This window comes from Gorilla gorilla, chromosome 15 (genome assembly GCF_029281585.2).
Source record: "Gorilla gorilla gorilla isolate KB3781 chromosome 15, NHGRI_mGorGor1-v2.1_pri, whole genome shotgun sequence".
Taxonomy (NCBI): Eukaryota; Metazoa; Chordata; class Mammalia; order Primates; family Hominidae; genus Gorilla; species Gorilla gorilla.
In genome coordinates, this window is record NC_073239.2 from 80,517,586 (window position 1) to 80,534,795 (window position 17,210).

General features: G+C 41.3%; 1 protein-coding gene and 2 non-coding genes across 10 annotated transcripts in view; 2 read left to right on the plus strand and 1 right to left on the minus strand.

Moving 5' to 3' along the window:
• Positions 1-17,210, minus strand: part of WDR89 (WD repeat domain 89) — a 44,588-nt gene that overhangs the window by 20,043 nt on the left and 7,335 nt on the right. For 4 of the 8 annotated variants that reach the window (XM_019010204.4, XM_055362008.2, XM_063697888.1 and 1 more), the window contains one exon: positions 7,502-7,607. The gene's annotated coding sequence lies outside the window, so the exon portion shown is untranslated. Of the gene's footprint in view, positions 1-7,501; positions 7,608-11,814; positions 12,167-17,210 lie in introns of all 8 variants that reach the window. The other 4 variants (XM_055362006.2, XM_055362009.2, XM_055362005.2 and 1 more) reach the window with 2 other exon arrangements.
• LOC115930619 (U6 spliceosomal RNA) lies at positions 3,017-3,118 on the plus strand. The gene has a single exon (XR_004067244.1). It is a non-coding gene; the product is annotated as a U6 spliceosomal RNA (small nuclear RNA).
• Positions 13,223-13,325, plus strand: LOC115930622 (U6 spliceosomal RNA). Its single transcript, XR_004067247.2, has one exon. It is a non-coding gene; the product is annotated as a U6 spliceosomal RNA (small nuclear RNA).

Sequence of the window (17,210 nt, forward strand, 5' to 3'; positions counted from 1 at the left end):
AATCTGTTACTAAGGAAAAGGGGGAGGACTGGGAGGAAATGACACATACTTTCTCATGCAGTGTGAGATTATGCTGCAGGTTCCAGATATAACATTCAAAGCATCTTTTTAAAAACAAAAACATTTTCCTCAATAACATCCTGAGATGTCCAGTTTTGCATGTAAATCTTGCATCCAAACGTCACCCTTTACGGTAATTCCACAAATGCCCAGAATCTTTCAACAAGAACAATTAACTGCCTTTTTCCTTTCCAGAACAACCAGCTGGTTAAACAAACAGAGAAACCAAATTTCCCTAAGTCACCAGATGTCTTAATTTGGAACAGTTAGAAGCAATTCGGAATAATCCAATTCTTGAATTGGTACTACATGTTTACTATTTCTTCATTTTCTAATTTTGAAAAGACGTTTTTAAGAATTAAGCAAATGCTATCTTTAATAACTGCAAAAAAAATGAGGAAAAACAAAAAGAACCATATCCTGTTACAGAATGATGTTAACATTATCTAAGAGCCAGCTACTTAAATATTGGATACATTATAGTTAGAAACTGATAAGCTCTAACAACATTAAATCTGCTCTAAAGTTCTTAAGAATTACCCTACTCAAGAATTCAAAAACAGCCGGGCCCAGCGGCTCATGCCTATAGTCCCAGCACTTTGGCATGCTGAGGCAGGCAGATCATGAGGACAGGAGTTCAAGACCAGCCTGGCCAACATGGCAAAACCCTGTCTCTACTAAAAATACAAAAATTAGCCAGGTGTGGTAGTGTATGTCTGTACTCCCAGCTACTCAGGTGGTTGAAGCAGGAGAATCACTTGAACCTCGGAGGCGGAGGTTGCAGTGAGCTGAGATGGTGCCACTGCACTCCAGCCTTGGCGACAGAGCAAGACCCTGTCTTTAAAAAAAAAAAAAAAAAAAAATTCAAAAACAATTCTTGGCCAGGTGCGGTGGCTCACACCTATAACGCTAGCACTTTGGGAGCCTGAGGTGGGTGGATTGTTTGAGCCCAGGAGTTTGAGACCAGCTTAGGCAACATGGCTAAACTCCGTCTCTACAAAATTTAGCTAATTTTTGCATTTTAGAGCTAAATGTACAGGGCGTGGTGGCCTGGTGGTAGTCTCAGCTACTTGGGATGCTGAGGTGGGAGAAGCACCTGAGCCCAGGGAGGTTGCGGTTGCAAGTTGAGCTGTGATTGCGCCACTGCACTCCCGCCTGGGTGACAGTGAGACTCTGTCTCAATACCAAAACCAAACCAAACAAAAAAAACAATTCTGGAAAGGTTATGACATGACAGGCCTAGAACATAACAAATTCAGCAAAGAACAGTCATGAAGTCCCTTTCTTCATGCAGGACAGGATAGAAGGAGGTAGGTGGAAATACAGCCCAATAACTAATTATAATAATAAAAATAGTGAGGAGTGTTATAAAAAACAACATAGGGTAAGGCAAGAAAAATGAGGCAGGAAAAGCCATTTCTATTCAATCATTAAAGGAAACTTCCCCCATGAGGTGACATTTGAGCTGAGACCAGGACAAAATGAGGGAGGCAAGGGAGTGGATTACATGTAGCAAGAGCTGCCTAGGCAGAGAGAAACAAGTAGGCCAGTGCAGCTGAAGTCAGAGAAAGAAAGAAGGGTGTAGAAAATGAGGCTAAAGGGGTAACTGGAGCCAGAGAAGAGCTCCATCGGTCATGGTAAGAACTTCGAATTTTATTCTCAAGTGAGAAAGAAAGCCACTGTAGGCTGAGAGCAGGTAAGAGACACTGAGAATGGGTTCCTTGGGCTGCTGCCTGGAGAACAGACTAAAGGGCAAGAGTATAAGTAGTTAGTTTAGAGGTTTGTGCAAAGTTCTGAGAAAGAGTTATGACAGAGTGGCTGGATGTAGGTCACAAATATGAAAGAATTTTCTGGTAAAACTGCAAGTGGTGTGAGAGAAGGGCAGTCAAAAATGATTCTTGTCTCAAAAAAAATGATTCCTAGGTTTCTGGCTTAAGCAGCAAGGTAAATATGTTGTTGGTATATTATTAATACTTTAATTACAAGCTTTTTTTTTTTTTTTTTTTTGAGACGGAGTTTTGCTCTTGTTGCCCAGGCTGGAGCACAATGGCGCGATCTCGGCTCACTACAACCTCCACCTCCCAGGTATAAGCAATTCTCCTGTCTCAAGCCTCCCAAGGAGCTCGGATTACAGGCATGCGCCACCATGCCTGGCTATATATTTTTTCTATTTAGTAGAGATGGGGTTTCACCATGTTAGTCAGGCTGGTTACAAACTCCTGACCTCAGGTGATCCAACAACCTCAGCCTCCCCAAGTGCTGGGATTATGGGAATGTGCCACTGTGCCTGGCCTAATTACAAGCTTTTAAGATAAGATGATTAACTGGACAATTTGATAATTATCCAGTTGTTTATACAGGCCTTACTGATAAACTGTGGTATGTTATACTATAGAATTCTCTTTTTTTGTTGTTTTTTTGAGACCAAGTTTTGCATTGTAACCCAGGCTGCAGTGCAGTGGAATGATCTCGGCTCACTGTAACCTCCCGGGTTCAAGCGATACTCCTGCCTCAGCCTCACAAACTGCTGGAGTTACAGGCACCCACCACCACACCCAGCTAATTTTTGTAGTTTTAGTCGAGACGGGGTTTCACTATGTTGGCCAGGCTGGTCTCAAACCCCTGGCATCAAGTGATCCACCCACTTCGGCCTCCCAAAATGCTGGTATTGCAGGCATGAGCCACTGCGCCTGGCCTAGAATTCTACATAGCAATAAAAAACATACAACTGGTACATGCAACAATGTGGATGAATCTCAGAATTGGTTAGATGCCTGACACTTAAAAAGGTACTACAGGATTTCATTTATACAAAGTTTTAAAAAAGGCAAAACAAATCTATAATGGTAGAATTAAGAATATTACTTATTTTGGGGGGAGATACAAACTGAGAAACAGAACAAGAATTCTAGGTGGTGATTATGCTCAGATGCATACATTTAAAAATAAAACCATGGTGCTCGCTTCTGCAGCATATATACTAAAATTGGTACAATTCAGATTAGCATGACCCCTGCACAAGAATGACATACCAGTTTGTGAAACATTCCATATTTTTAGAAGGCTGTGTGTGTGTGTTAGAGAGAGACAGGGTCTCACTCTCTGTCACCCAGGCTGGAGTACAATGGCACAATCTTGCCTCACTGCAATGTCAGCATCCCAGGATCAAATGATCCTCTGGCCTCAGCCTACCAAGTAGCTGAGACTACAGGTATGTGCCACCATGCCTGGCTAATTTTTGTATTTCTGTAAGAGATGGGGTTTTGCCATGTTGCCCAGGCTGGTCTCAAACTCCTGGACTCAAGCAATCTGCCCGCCTCAGCCTCCCAAAGTGCTGGGATTATAAGCAGGAGGCAGTGTGCCTGGCTTGTAGGTGTATTTTAACAAAGAAGAACATTCAGACAACAAGAAAGAATTCTTGGAAATTAAGAATAAGAAAGCAGAAATACAAAATCCACAGAAGAGCTAAAAGATATGGTTAAGGAATACTCCCAACTAAAGTAGAAGAAGAAGAAAGAGAAAGAATGAAATCAGAGGATTGATCAATCAATCTAAGTCAAACATCCTAAAAATGAAAAGTCCAGAAAGAAAAATAGAAAAGAAAAAACAAACAAACAAAAAAACCCTGAGTCTTCAGCAAAAAGGATAGCAAAAGAAAGCCATACCAAGCCACATATATCTTGAAATTTCATAATGCTGGGGATAAAGGAAAGATTCTACAAGTGTCCACGGAGAAAAGGGGTCTCATAAAACATGTGAAGAATCGTAACAGCATCAGACTTCTCAATAGCAACCCTCGGGGAAAAAAGGAATAATGCCTTGAAAATTCTGGGTCAAAATTCTCTCTAACCTGGAGTCTTTTTAGCCAGTCAAGTTAACAATGAAATGTGGGTCTAGAACAGAGATATTTTATGTGTGCGTATTTTTAAAAATCACGGAGCGAATGCCTCCCTACTTCTGCCAAGCCTTACACTGTGGAAAGAGCACCAACGGTCGGCAGGTGGTGGGGAAGAGCATGGAGAGAAACCTCCTGTTGGGGCCTGCTGGGACTGAGTGGAGCAGCGACAAGGAGAAAACTCTCCAGCATCCCAGGCCTGACACTAAGCACAAGATAGTAACAGCTCATAGCTGAAGGAATTTGAAGTTTTTGGTATATTAATGTTAACTATAGTAACACCAAAACCCAAACCAGGCTAGACTGTTCAAACCCCAACACTCACAGTCTGATAGAAGCACAGGTATCCGTTTCCAAGGCTAAATGCTATTTACCTTAGTCTCTACTATTCTTCTATACATGATGTACAGAATGTAATTTTAAAGAGACAGAGAAATACCAACAAGTTATCAAGAAATGAGGCAAAAAACAGAAAAAACCCCAGAGAACACTCAGATATATACTATACACCTACTAATAGTGTAACTACACACTCCCACTGCTTCACTTGACAAGGCTTAAAAGCAAACAAAAAAACTAAAATAATTATGAATTGGTTATTTTTAAGCACCCCTCAAAACAGAAGACAACAAGTATTGGCAAGAATGTAAAGAAACTATAGTACAGCCAAAATGGAAACCAGTATGAAGGTTCCTAAAAAAATTAAAAATAGGCTGGGCACCGTGGCTCACGGCTGTATTCCCAGCACTCTGGGAGGCCAAGGCAGGAGGATCACCTGAGGTCAGGAGTTTAAGATCAGCCTGGCCAACATAGTGAAACCCCATCTCTTGTGAAAATACAAAAATTAGCTGGACATGGTAGCACGTGCCTATAATCCAAGCTACTCAGGAGGCTGAGGTAGGAGAATCACTTGAACCTGGGAGGCGGAGCTTGCAGTGAGCCGAGATCGTGCCATTGCACTCCAGGCTGGAAGACAGAGCAAGACTCCATCTCAAAAAAAAAAAAATGAAATCAGTATGTCAAAGAGATATCTGTACTCCCAGGTTCACTGCAGCATTTTTTCACAACAGCTAAGATATAGAATCAATCTAAGTGTTCATCAGTTGATGAATAAAGAAAATGTGGTGTAAAAATACAAAAATTAGCCGAGCGTAGTGGTGTGCACCTGTCATCCCAGCTACTCGGGTACACATTTGTGTACATACACAATGGAATACTACCTCAGCCTTAAAAAAGAACAAAATCCTGTCATTTGTGAAACAGGGATAAACTTGCAGGACATTATATTATAAACTAAAGTAAGCCAGATATAGAAAGCCAAATACCACATGATCTCATCTAGATGTGTGTATATATACAAACTTACATATCTATATGTGAAATCTAAAACAGTCAAACCCATGGAAGCAGACAGTAGATAGGTAGTTAATCAGGGCTGGGGAGGAGGGAGAATCAGGGAGATGTCGATCAAAGGGTATAAAATTTCACTCGGAAAGAGGAGTAAGTTCAAGAGCTCTACTGTACAATATGGTGACTACAGTTAGTAACAACGTACTGTACATTTGAAAATTGCTAAGAGGGGGCAGGCACAGTGGCTCACGCCTGTAATCTCAACACTTTGGGAGGCCAAGGCGGGCGGACTGCTTGAAGTCAGGAGTTTGAGACCAACCTGGCCAATATGGTGAAGCCCCATCTCTACTAAAAATAAAAAATAAAAATAAAAAAATTAGCTGGGCATGGTGGCAAGTACCTGTAGTCTCAGCTACTCAGGAGGCTAAGGCATGAAAATTACTTGAACCTGGGAGGTGGAGGTTGCAGTGAGCTGAGACTGTGCCACTGCACTCCAGCCTGGGTGACACGGCGAGACTCCATCTCAAAAAAAAAAAAAAAAAAAAAAAATTGCCAAGAGTTGCTAGGAGAGTAGATTTTCAATGTTCTCACCACACCCAAAAAAATGTATGTAAGGCAGTGGGTATGTTAATTGGCTTGATCTAGTCATTCCACAATGTATACACATATCAAAACATCTTGCTGTACTCCATAAATATATACAACTTTTATTTGTCAATTAAAAAATACATTTTTTTAAAAAGAATGTGAAGAAACTGGAACCCTTCTATATTGCTGGTGGGAATGTAAAATGTAGCAGCCTCTGTGGAAAACACTTTAGCAGTTTCTCATAAAGCTAAACATATGTTCATGCAAAAAAACTTATACATAAATTTCATAGTAGCATTATTATTATTGGAGACAGAGTCTCACTCTGTCGCCCAGGCTGGGGTGCAGTGGCACAATCTCGCAATCTCGGCTGGCTACAACCTCTGCCTTTTGCAGCACTTTGGGAGGTTGAGGCAGGTGGATCACCTGAGGTCAGGAGTTCGAGACCAGCCTGACCAACATGGTGAAACCCCATCTCTACTAAAAATACAAAAATTAGCTGGGTATGGTGGCAGGCACCTGTAATCCCAGCTACTCAGGAGGCTAAAGCAGGAGAATCACCTGAACCCAGGAGGTGTAGGTTGCAGTGAGATGAGATCACGTGATTGCACTGCAGCCTGAGTGGCAGAGCAAGACTCTGTCTCAAAAAAAAAAGAATTACTACAGTCTTCGCATCAAAAACTATGCAAGCCAGAGGACAAAGGAATGATAATTTTAAACACCAAAAGGACAGAAAAACCTACCAACACAAAGCTCTGTACCCAGCAAAAATGCCTTCTGAAAAAGAGTATAAAAGAAAGACTATCAGTCTGGTCCAAAGGCAGTGAGTTATCCCAACTGATTGCTCACAGTCAGTTACAGGTCAAACTCCCTGTTCCACTCTTCCCCTCTTCTCACTACTGCACTTGACTAGTCTTCAAAAAGACAAACAAGAAATACGATCAGACAAACACAAACTGAGAAGATTCACTGCCAGCAAAACTGTTGCTGTTAAATTGTTATTCAGGCAGAAACAGTATGATAACAAATTGAAATCTGGATTGACATAAAGAAAGAAAGAGCACTGGGAATGGTAAACATGAGGGTAAATGTAAGACATTTTTTCCTTTTAAATTTTTCCTTGAAAGATAATTGCTGTCTAAAGTAAAAACTAGTAATAACAAACCAAGGGATTTATGACAGGTCAAAGTAAAGTGCATCAGCCGGATGCGGTGGCTCACGCCTGTAATCCCAGCACTTTGGAAGGCCGAGGTGGGTGGATCACCCGAGGTCAGGATTTCAAGACTAGCCTGGCCAACAAGGTGAAACCACGTCTCTACTAAAAATACAAAAAAAAGTAGCCAGGCAGCCGGGCGTGGTGGCTCATGCCTATAATCCCAGGACTTTGGGAGGCTGAGGCGGGTGGATCACCTGAGGTCAGGAGTTCGAGACCAGCCAGGCCAACACGGTGAAAGCCCTTCTCTACAAAAATACAAAAAAATTACTAACAATACCAAGTTCTGGCAAAAATGCAAAAGCAACAGGAACTTTCATACACTGATGGTAAAATGTTATAGCCACTTTGGAAAGTGGTTTGGCAGTTTGTTTATAAGTTAAATACATACTTACCCAGCAAGCCCACTTTTAGGTATTTACTCAAGAGAAATGACAACTTATGTCCGTACAAACACCTGTACACGTGTTCATCACTATTTTATTTATAACAGCCAAATACCTAGAAAAAAAACAGAAATACGGGTAAGCTTAAGCACAGAAAAAATAAACAACAAAGAACCTCCCTCCCCCAGAAATATCTGTCATCTGCTGAAGGGAAAAACAAATTGTGGCATACATATATAATGGAATCTAACTCTGCAAGAAAAAAGGAACTAGAGATATATGCAACATAAAAGCATATATATTGTATGATTCCATTTAAATAACATTCTGGAAAAAGCAAAATGATAGGAACTGGTTGTTAGGGGCTGAGGTTGTGGGGACGCCATTGATTATTAAGGGGCACAAGGAAACTTTTTGGGTGATGAAAATATTCTATATCTTAATCAGGGTGCTGGTTACACAACTGTGTAGGTACATACCCATGTCAATTCATCAAACTACATACTTACAAAGTTTAAAAAGGTAAATTTTATGGAATGTAAATTACACTTTAACAAACCTGATCTCCCACGCCCAAAGGCAAACAAAACATAAAAAGTCATAGGCAAAACTAATGTATGATGATGGAAACTAGAATGGTGGTTATCTTTAGTGGGAATGACTGGGAAGGGGCATCCAAGAGGTTTCTTGGGTGCTGGTACCGATTTGAGTGTTGGTGGCACAGATGTCTTCTGTTTGTGAAAGTTCACCGAGCTCTACCCTAGATTTGTAGACCTTACAGTAATTATATTTTAATAAATAAGTACAAATAAATTATAATTAGTGCTATTTTAACTGCTCATTGTAGAAAATGTGGAAAATCACATTTTAAACACAAAGAAGCAAAACATACAATTTTGGAGTAGAAGAGGACTTTTTTTTTTTTTTTTTTTTTGAGACAGTCTAGCTCTGTTGCCAGGCTGGAGAGCAGCGGCGTGATCTCAGCTCACTGCAACCTCTACCTCCCGGGTCCAAGTGATTCTCCTGCCTCAGCCTCCCAAGTAGCTGGGATTACAGGCATGCACTGCCACACCCAGCTAATTTTTGTATCTTTAGTAGAGATGGGGTTTCACCATGTTGGCCAGGATGGTCTCAATCTCCTGACCTCGTGATCCACCCACCTCGGCCTCCCAAAGTGCTAGGATTACAGGTGTGAGCCACCACACCCACCCATGAAGGCAAAAAGTGAGAGATCTGATTAGACAAAAACATAACTAAAATAAGGTAAAATATATTAGAAATATAGTTAAAATTGAAATTGGAAGAAAATTTTCATAACACACTATCAAGGGTTAATACCCTTACTATGCAAGAAATTTATCCAAACATAAAATAATAGCTAAAAGAAGCAGTAAGTCATAAAAGGGAAAATTCACATGAACAAGAAACATAAAAAGATGTTCAACCTCAGCCGGGCGTGGTGGCTAATGCCTGTAATCCCAGCACTTTGGGAGGCCAAGGTGGGCAGAACACGATCACATGAGCTCAAGAGTTTGAGACCAACCTGGCCAACATGGCAAAATCCCATCTCTACTAAAAATACAAAAATGAGCTAGGCATGGTGGTGCACGCCTGTAATCCCAGCTGCTTAGGAGGCTGAGAGGCATGAGAATGGCTTGAGCCCGGGAGGCAGAGGTTGCAGTGAGCCAAGATCACACCACTGCATTCCAGCCTGGGCTACAGTGAGACTGTCTCAAAAAAAAAAAAAAAGTTCAGTCTTACTAACATTTGAGGAAATAAGATGCATTTTCACCTATCAGGTTGGCAAAAATTAAAAACACTGGTAACATCAAGGTTGATGGGGTGTTGGGAAATAGGCATCTGTAAACATTCTAGGTTGGGCACAGTGGCTCACACCTGTAATCCCAGCACTTTGGGAGGCCAAGGCAGGAGGATCACTTTGAGACCAGGAGTCTGAGACCAGCCTGGGTATCACAAAGAGACCCCGTCCTTACAAAAAAATACAAAAATTAGCTCGGTGTAATGGCGTATACCTGTAGTCCCAGGCACCCAAGAAGCTGAGGTCAGAGGATCACTTGAGGCTAGGAGTTCCAGGCTGCAGTGAGCAATGACTGTGTCAATGCACTCTAGCTTAGGTGACAGAATAAGACTTTGTCTCTAAACACACACACACACACACACACACACACACACTCTCTCTCTCTCTCTCTCTCTCCTCTCTAAATGTTAAACTTTTTGACAAGTATTCTGGTACTATATAAATAAAACTAGAAATATGTGTCTCCTTGAATCCAACAATCTCCCATAACCATCTATCCAAAATTAAATATATGCATATGTAAGGAAGGATATTTATTAAAGAATTGTAATAACAAAAAAAACTAACAGCCTGAATATCCATTAATTGGGAAGTGGTCAAATTAGAGTATTGCCATATAAAACAACATTAAGTAGCTTTTATAAAAAAATTAAAGTCCATAGTTTACCTTAGGGTTCACTTTTTGTTTTGTACAGTTCTATAGGTTTTGACAAATACATGTAGTGAATCCACCATTATATAACTGTTTCACCACCCTAAAAATCCTGTGTTCTGCCTTTTCATCCCTCTGCTCATCCTGAACCTTTATCAACCATTGATCTTTTTACTCTCTCTCTAGTTTTGCCTTTTCCAGAATATCAAATGGTTAGAATCATAAAGCAAGTGGCTTTTTCTGGTTTCCTTCACGAAGGAATAAACACATGGAGTTCCTCTATGTCTTTCAGTGTCTTAAAAGCTCATTTCTTCTTATAACTGAGTATCACTGAATTAAATTCCACTGTATGAAAAAAAAAAAATTCAGCTGGGTATGGTGGTACACGCCTGCAGTCCCAGCTACCAGAAAGGTGAGGTAGGAGGATCACTTGAGCTCAGGAGGTCGAGTAGAGAAAGTTATTTCAATACTTGACTGGAAATTTTAGTAACTTTTTTGATTAAATTTCTCTAATAGGCTGAGCACAGGGGCTCACGCCTGTAAGCCCAGCACCTTGGGAGGCTGAAGTGGGAGGCTCCCTTGAGCTCAGGAGTTTGAGACCAGGCCAGGCAACATAGTGAGATCCCATTCTCTACAAAAAGTTTAAAAATCAGCCGAACTTGGTGGTGTGCACCTGCAATCTCAGCTACTTGGGGGGGCTGAGGAGGGAGGATTGCTTAAGCCTGGGAGGTCGAGGCTATGCGATCAATCAGGTGAACCATGTTCACTCCAGTCCAGGCAACAGAGAAAGACCTTGTCTCAAAAAAAAATCTAAAATAGTTTAAAAACTTAGTTTCTTTTTTAGAATTTATAACTTTACTCATAAAATATCTGATGAGAATTTTCACTGACCAAAGAAATGCTATAATTTTGTTCTAACAGTTTTACTGAGTTGACTGTTATTCTGAGGCTGCAACATTCATTCATCATTTCAACTCAGCTATAAAGAAATAAATATATAACAAGAAAACTGGCAAGCTCTATGAAGAAAAATAAACCAGAGTTTAAGGTATGTAACGTGACGAGAATAGATGAGATGGGGTCAAGCTCTTTTAGATAAGATGGCTAGGACAGACCCTAGAGATGTAACATTTGGGGAGACAACGTAATTAAAAAGTGAGCAATGCAAATCTCTGGAGAAGTAGCTGTGATCCTAGCAATTTGATGTCAACCTTAAGAAAAAGAAAATAATAATAATAAAAGAAAGGCCAATGGCCGGGTGCGGTGGCTCACGCCTGTGATCCCAGCACTCTGGGAGGCCGAGGCAGGAGGATTGCCTCAGCCTAGGAGTTTGAGACCAGCCTGGGCAACATGGTGAAACCCTATCCCTACCAAAAGTACAAAAAATTAGCCAGGCATGGTGACGTGCATGCCTGTGGTCCCAGCAACTTGGGAGGCTAAGGTGGGAGGATTGCTTGAGTCTGGGGTCACCTATACTCCGGCAGCCTGGGTGATAATGTGAGACCCTGTCTCAAAAAAAAAAAAAAAAAAAAAAAAAAAAAAAAGGATGTTTGCCTGTAGTAAGGACTTTACACAAACTCTTATTAGTCAAAGTTTCAAATACCAACTCTCCATCCCTGGTGATGTCCTAAAATGTTCTTCCCTTTATCACTTTCTTGGGTTGCCTTCTCCTTGAATCCCACTGCAACCCAAGCTTAATAGAATGTTTAATAATTAAACACCAGTGTTAGGCACTCTTCTAGGTGCTAGAGAGACGGTGATAACTAGAACTTGATTCTGCCCTCAAAGCATTAGTGGATTTAAGCAGAACATTTGTCCCTTTCCATTTTGAAATGTTAATTTTGCATATACCGGATCAAGTCTTTAGTATAACCACTTCCAGATCTTTAACTCCAAACTTCATCTCTTTATTTTCTTTCTGAAGCTCCAGTATTCTTAAATGCTTGCTACATGTGCTGCCAGAACTTAAAATTCAGATTATCCAAAATTTACTTCATTAGCTTCTCTCTTCAACCCATGCTCCCAATTTCCATGAATGATAGCAAAGTCTGACAATCAGTGGTTCTTCCTTTCTCCCTCAGGAACAGTTTACTTTCTTGACTTAGCATTCAGGATCTTCCACAGTCCACAATGTCTGTTACTCATGTCTGGTCACTGAACATTTTAATATGCTGAATATGAGGACAGACAAGCATGAAAAGTACTGAAAGCAAGGGAAGAAGAGAAAGTTTAGTATTGCTGATCATAATGTGTGATGTGGATGGGAAAGGAGACGACATTGAAGCAAGCAGCAGGGCAGGTCTTAGAGTTGTCTATCTTGTATACCCAACTAAAACGTCAAACTTTATATTTTTTATTTCTTCTCACAGAACCAATTAGGTAAGAAAGGAGTTAGAACATTCAGTGGGTTATAGGGAATGACTAAAGCAGTATCTTATTTTTACCTAGAGCAGCTACGTTAAACTATTTGAATAAATAAATGAATTAGAAGGGGTCGGTAGCAAAAATATTACATATTCAGAGTCATACACACATTTTTTTTTCTTGAGATGGAATCTCGCCTCGTCACCCAGGCTGGAGAGCAATGGCGTGATCTTGGCTCACTGCAACTGCTGCCTCCCAGGTTCAAGCGATTTTCCTGTCTCAACCACCCAAGTAGCTGGGACTATAGGCATATGCCACCATGCCCGGCTAATTTTTGTATTTTTGGTAGAGACGGGGTTTCCCCATGTTGGCCAGGCTGGTCTCGAACTCCTGACATCAGGTGGTCCACCTGCCTCGGCCTCCCAAAGTGCTGGGACTACAGGCGTGAGCCACTGCACCCAACCCAGTCACATATTAAATTGCTCACATTTACAATGTAGAAGATGGATTTAAATAGGGAGAGGTAAGGCTGAAGGTTGGGAGACCATAGAGGCCATTAAAAAGTCCAGACAAGAGGCTGGGCGCGGTGGCTCACGCCTGTAATCACAGCACTTTGGGAGGCCAAGGCGGGAGGATCACCTGAGGTCAGTTCGAGACCAGCCTGGCCAACACGGTGAAACCCCATCTCTACTAAAAATTACAAAAATTAGCCGGGCATGGTGGCACACGCCTGTAATCCCAACTACTCGGGACGCTGAGGGAGGAGAATTGCTTGAGCCCAGGAGGTGGAGGTTGCAGTGAGCCGAGATTGTGCCATTGCACTCCAGCCTCGCCGACAGGGCGAGACTCTGTCTCAAAAAAAAAAAAAAAAAAAAATTCCAGACAAGGATACGGAGTGCTTGCTTTGGCAGCACACATACTAAAATCAGAAGGCCACAGAGATGAGCATGCCCTTGCACACGGATGACATGAAAATTCATGAAGTATTCCATATTTTTAAATGTATTGTCCATTTTTTTTTTCATGAGACACAGTCTTGCACTGTTGTCCAGGATGCAGTGTAGTGGCACAAACACAGCTCATTGCAGTCTCAATCCTCCCACCCCAGCCTCCTGAGTACCTGGGACTACAGGTGATGCCACCATGCCCCAGCTAATTTTTTAATATTTTTTTTGTAGGTCTCACTATGTTGCCAGAGCTGGTCTTAAAAAATCCTCTGGCCTTAGCCTCCCAAGTGCTTGGATTATAGGTGGGAACCACTGGGCCCAGCCTGTACTGTCTATTTCAAAATAGACAGGAGAGGACTGTTGCATGTTCTCACCACAAAGTGATCAACATGTGAGATGATGGAGACACTAATTAACTTGATTTGATCATTACACAAAGTATATGTATATCAAAACATCACACTATATCCCAGAAATAGGTATATTATGTGTCAACTAAAAATCAAACTAAAAGAGATAATGGAGTTCCCAACAGTAAGAATGGAGAAAAAAGGCGAATTTGAGAAATATTTTTCTTTTCTTTCTTTTTGCTTCTATTCACTGTGAATACTGTATTATAGTTTGACTATCTATTTATTTATTTGCACAGAGTCTTAACTCTGTGGCCCAGGCTGGAGTGCAGTGGTGCAGCTGCCACTCACTGCAGGCTCAATCTCCCAAGCTCAAGCGATCGTGCCACCTCAGCCTTCCAAATAGCTGAAAATACAGGTGCACACAACCACGCCTGGCCAATTAAAAAAAAAAAAATTTTTTTTTAATTTTTAGTAGAGACGAGGTCTTGCTATGTTGCTCAGGCTGTTCCTGAACTCCTGAGCTCAAGTGATTCTCTTGCCTCAACCTCCCAGTCTCTCGTACCTGGGATTACAAATGTGAGCCACCACACCTGGCCAGAGAAATATTCAGCAAGTTAACATTAGTGAAGCTTGGCACTGACTCGATTTGGAAGCACAGGGGAGGAGCAGGTGCAGAAGGAATCCAGGCTGATTCTTGCATTGGATGACCAAGCGGAGTTGAGTCAGAAAGTGAATCCAGGCCAGGCGCGGTGGTTCACGCCTGTAATCCCAGCACTTTGGGAGGCCTAGGCAGGCAGATCACCTGAGGCCAGGAGTTTGAGACCAGACTGGCCAACCTGGCGAAAACCCGTCTCTACTAAAAACAGAAAAATTAGCCGGGCGTGATGGGACACGCCTGTAATCCCAGCTATTTGGGAGGCTAAGACAGGAGAATTGCTTGAACCTGGGAGGTGAAGGTTGCAGTGAGCCGAGAGTGCGCCACTGCACTCCAGCCTGGGCAACAGAGGGAGACTCTGCCTCAAAAAAACAAAAAAAACAGAAACTAAAAACAAACAAAAAAAGTAAATCCAAAAATCAAGAAAATGGGGGAAAAAAAACAAAGAAATGCCCTTAGTTTTACTCATATAAGCCTGAGGGACTTCTGGGGATGGCCAAGGACAAACATTTGTATACATCAGTCTACAACTCAGAGGGAAAGTATGGGATTCTGTTACCAGACTATAGGAAGTAGCAGCACTTAAAAACTAGTAAAGTAGGCCGGGCGTGGTGGCTCCTGCCCCTTATCCCAGCACCTTGGGAGGCTGAGGTGGGTGGATCATGTGAGGCCAGGAGTTCAAGACCAGCCTGGCCAACATGGTGAAACCCGTCTCTACTTAAAAAAATACAAAAATTAGCCAGGCGTGGTAGCGCAAACCTGTAGTCTCAGCTACTAGGGAGGCTAAGGCACGAGAATCAATTGAACCCGGGAGGTGGAGGTTGCAGTGAGCCGTGATCACACCACTGCACTCCAGCGTGGATGATAGAGCAAGACTCTGTCTCAAAAAAACAAACAAACAAACAAACAAAAACCCAAACTAGGAAACTGGATGAATTATACAGATGAATTATACAGAATGATAGCAGATGAATTATACAGAATGATGGCAAGCAGCAGGCCAAGCATCCTATAATAGAGAAAAATGAAAAAAGAATGGGAAGAAAACCAGAAAAGTAGCCAAATGACAGCTAATATTAACTGATCATTACCATTCTAGGTTACCATGTCAGCCTCTGCACATGAATTGCTTCACTGAACCCTCCCAATAATCCTAAAAGATAGTCCTTTTATTACAGTGTTTTAGATGAGGAAGCTGAGACAGATATTGCATGATAGCTGAGAATGGGTATACAGTCAGACTGCCAGAGCGCAAATCCTGGCTTTACTAACTATATGTTTCAGTTTCCTGTAGTTTAAACAGGAGATAGCAATATCAATGCCATAGGGTTTCATAAATTAATTACCATGTTAAATGGTGCCTGGCACAAAAGCAGCACTCATATACCACTAGGTGGGAGTATAGAGAATGTTAAAGAAATGCAATATGTAATGTCAAATGATAACCTGCAGAATAAACTAGTATTTGACAGGATTTCCACCCCTTTTATGTATAAATATGTGTGTAAGTATATATATATATTTACATACGTATATAGACTAGATGCTTCTAAGGTGAATTTGCAATACAAATGTTCCCCTAAAAATGCTAACCTAATTCATCAAGCAGAAAGACACTTTAACATATTAATGATTTTTAAAATTTCCACTGTTAATTGGTAGATGAAATAAGTTTAAGCCAGAATGAGGCTTTTCCTGACACTGGATAGTTTATAATCATGTAAACATATCTCTCAGACAATAAAGCAATATTTTATAAATATTTATTGACAGCTACAGACTTTGTTTTGCATTTTGAGGTTGATTCACTATTTAATTTTCCAAATTAGGAGACCATTCAAAAGGACTACGTTGAAATAGAAATCAAAACACATCCCTAAATGTAAATATTTATAGCTTGTATAATATTCATGTAAAGATATAGCAGAACTAGTTCTTTTAACCACTTTGGTGTTATAATGTGGGAAGATCAGAATCTACTAAGTTCTAAACTCATTTCCTCTCTACTGAACACAGTAAAAGACCCTGATATCAGAGAAATAACAAACAAAAGGCATAATTATTGAACTATCCAGAAAAAAACGGATATTAAGAGGATAAAAAGTTCACATGTGCTTTGTAGATCAGATGTGAAGGATAAAAAGAACTGAAAATCATGTACGGTCAGTTGTAACTTCACTAAACATAAGAATTAGACTTAAGCTATCAAACCGTTTTAAAAGTTTCCTTCCTGGCCCTTGGCATTGATTACTACTGCCATCTAGCAGGAGGTCCAAAAATTAAAATTACGAGAACTGTAAAAAATCATCAGGACATAATTCCAATCTCCAAATAGAAAGATGTTTACCATACTAATAATTACTTAAATTTCAGGCCGGGCACAGTGGCTCACACCTATAAACCCAACACTTTGGGAGGCCGAGGCAGGTGTATCACTTCAGTCCAGGAGTTCGAGACCAGCTTGGCCAACATGGTGAAACCCTGTCTCTACTAAAAACACAAAAACTGGCCAGGCGTGGTGGCTCACACTTGTAATCCCAGCACTTTGGGATGCCAAGGCGGGTGGATCACCTGATGTCAGGAGCTCGTTACCAGCCTGACCAACATGGTGAAACCCCTTCTCTACTAAAAATACAAAAATTAGCTGGGCCTGGTGGTGGGTGCCTGTAATCCCAGCTACTCGGAGGGATGAGACAGGGAGATGTACTTGAACCAGGAGGCAGAGGTTGCAGAGAGCCAAGATCGCGCCACTGCACTCCAGCCTGGGCGACAGAGCGAGACTCCCTCTCAAAAAAAAAAAAAAAAGAGAAGTGAAGGGAGAAATATTCAGGGAAATAGACAGCTTAAAGAAAAAACAAGGCTCGACACAGTGGCTCATGCCTGTAATCCCAACACTTTTGGAGGCTGAGGCAGGCAGATCACCTAAGA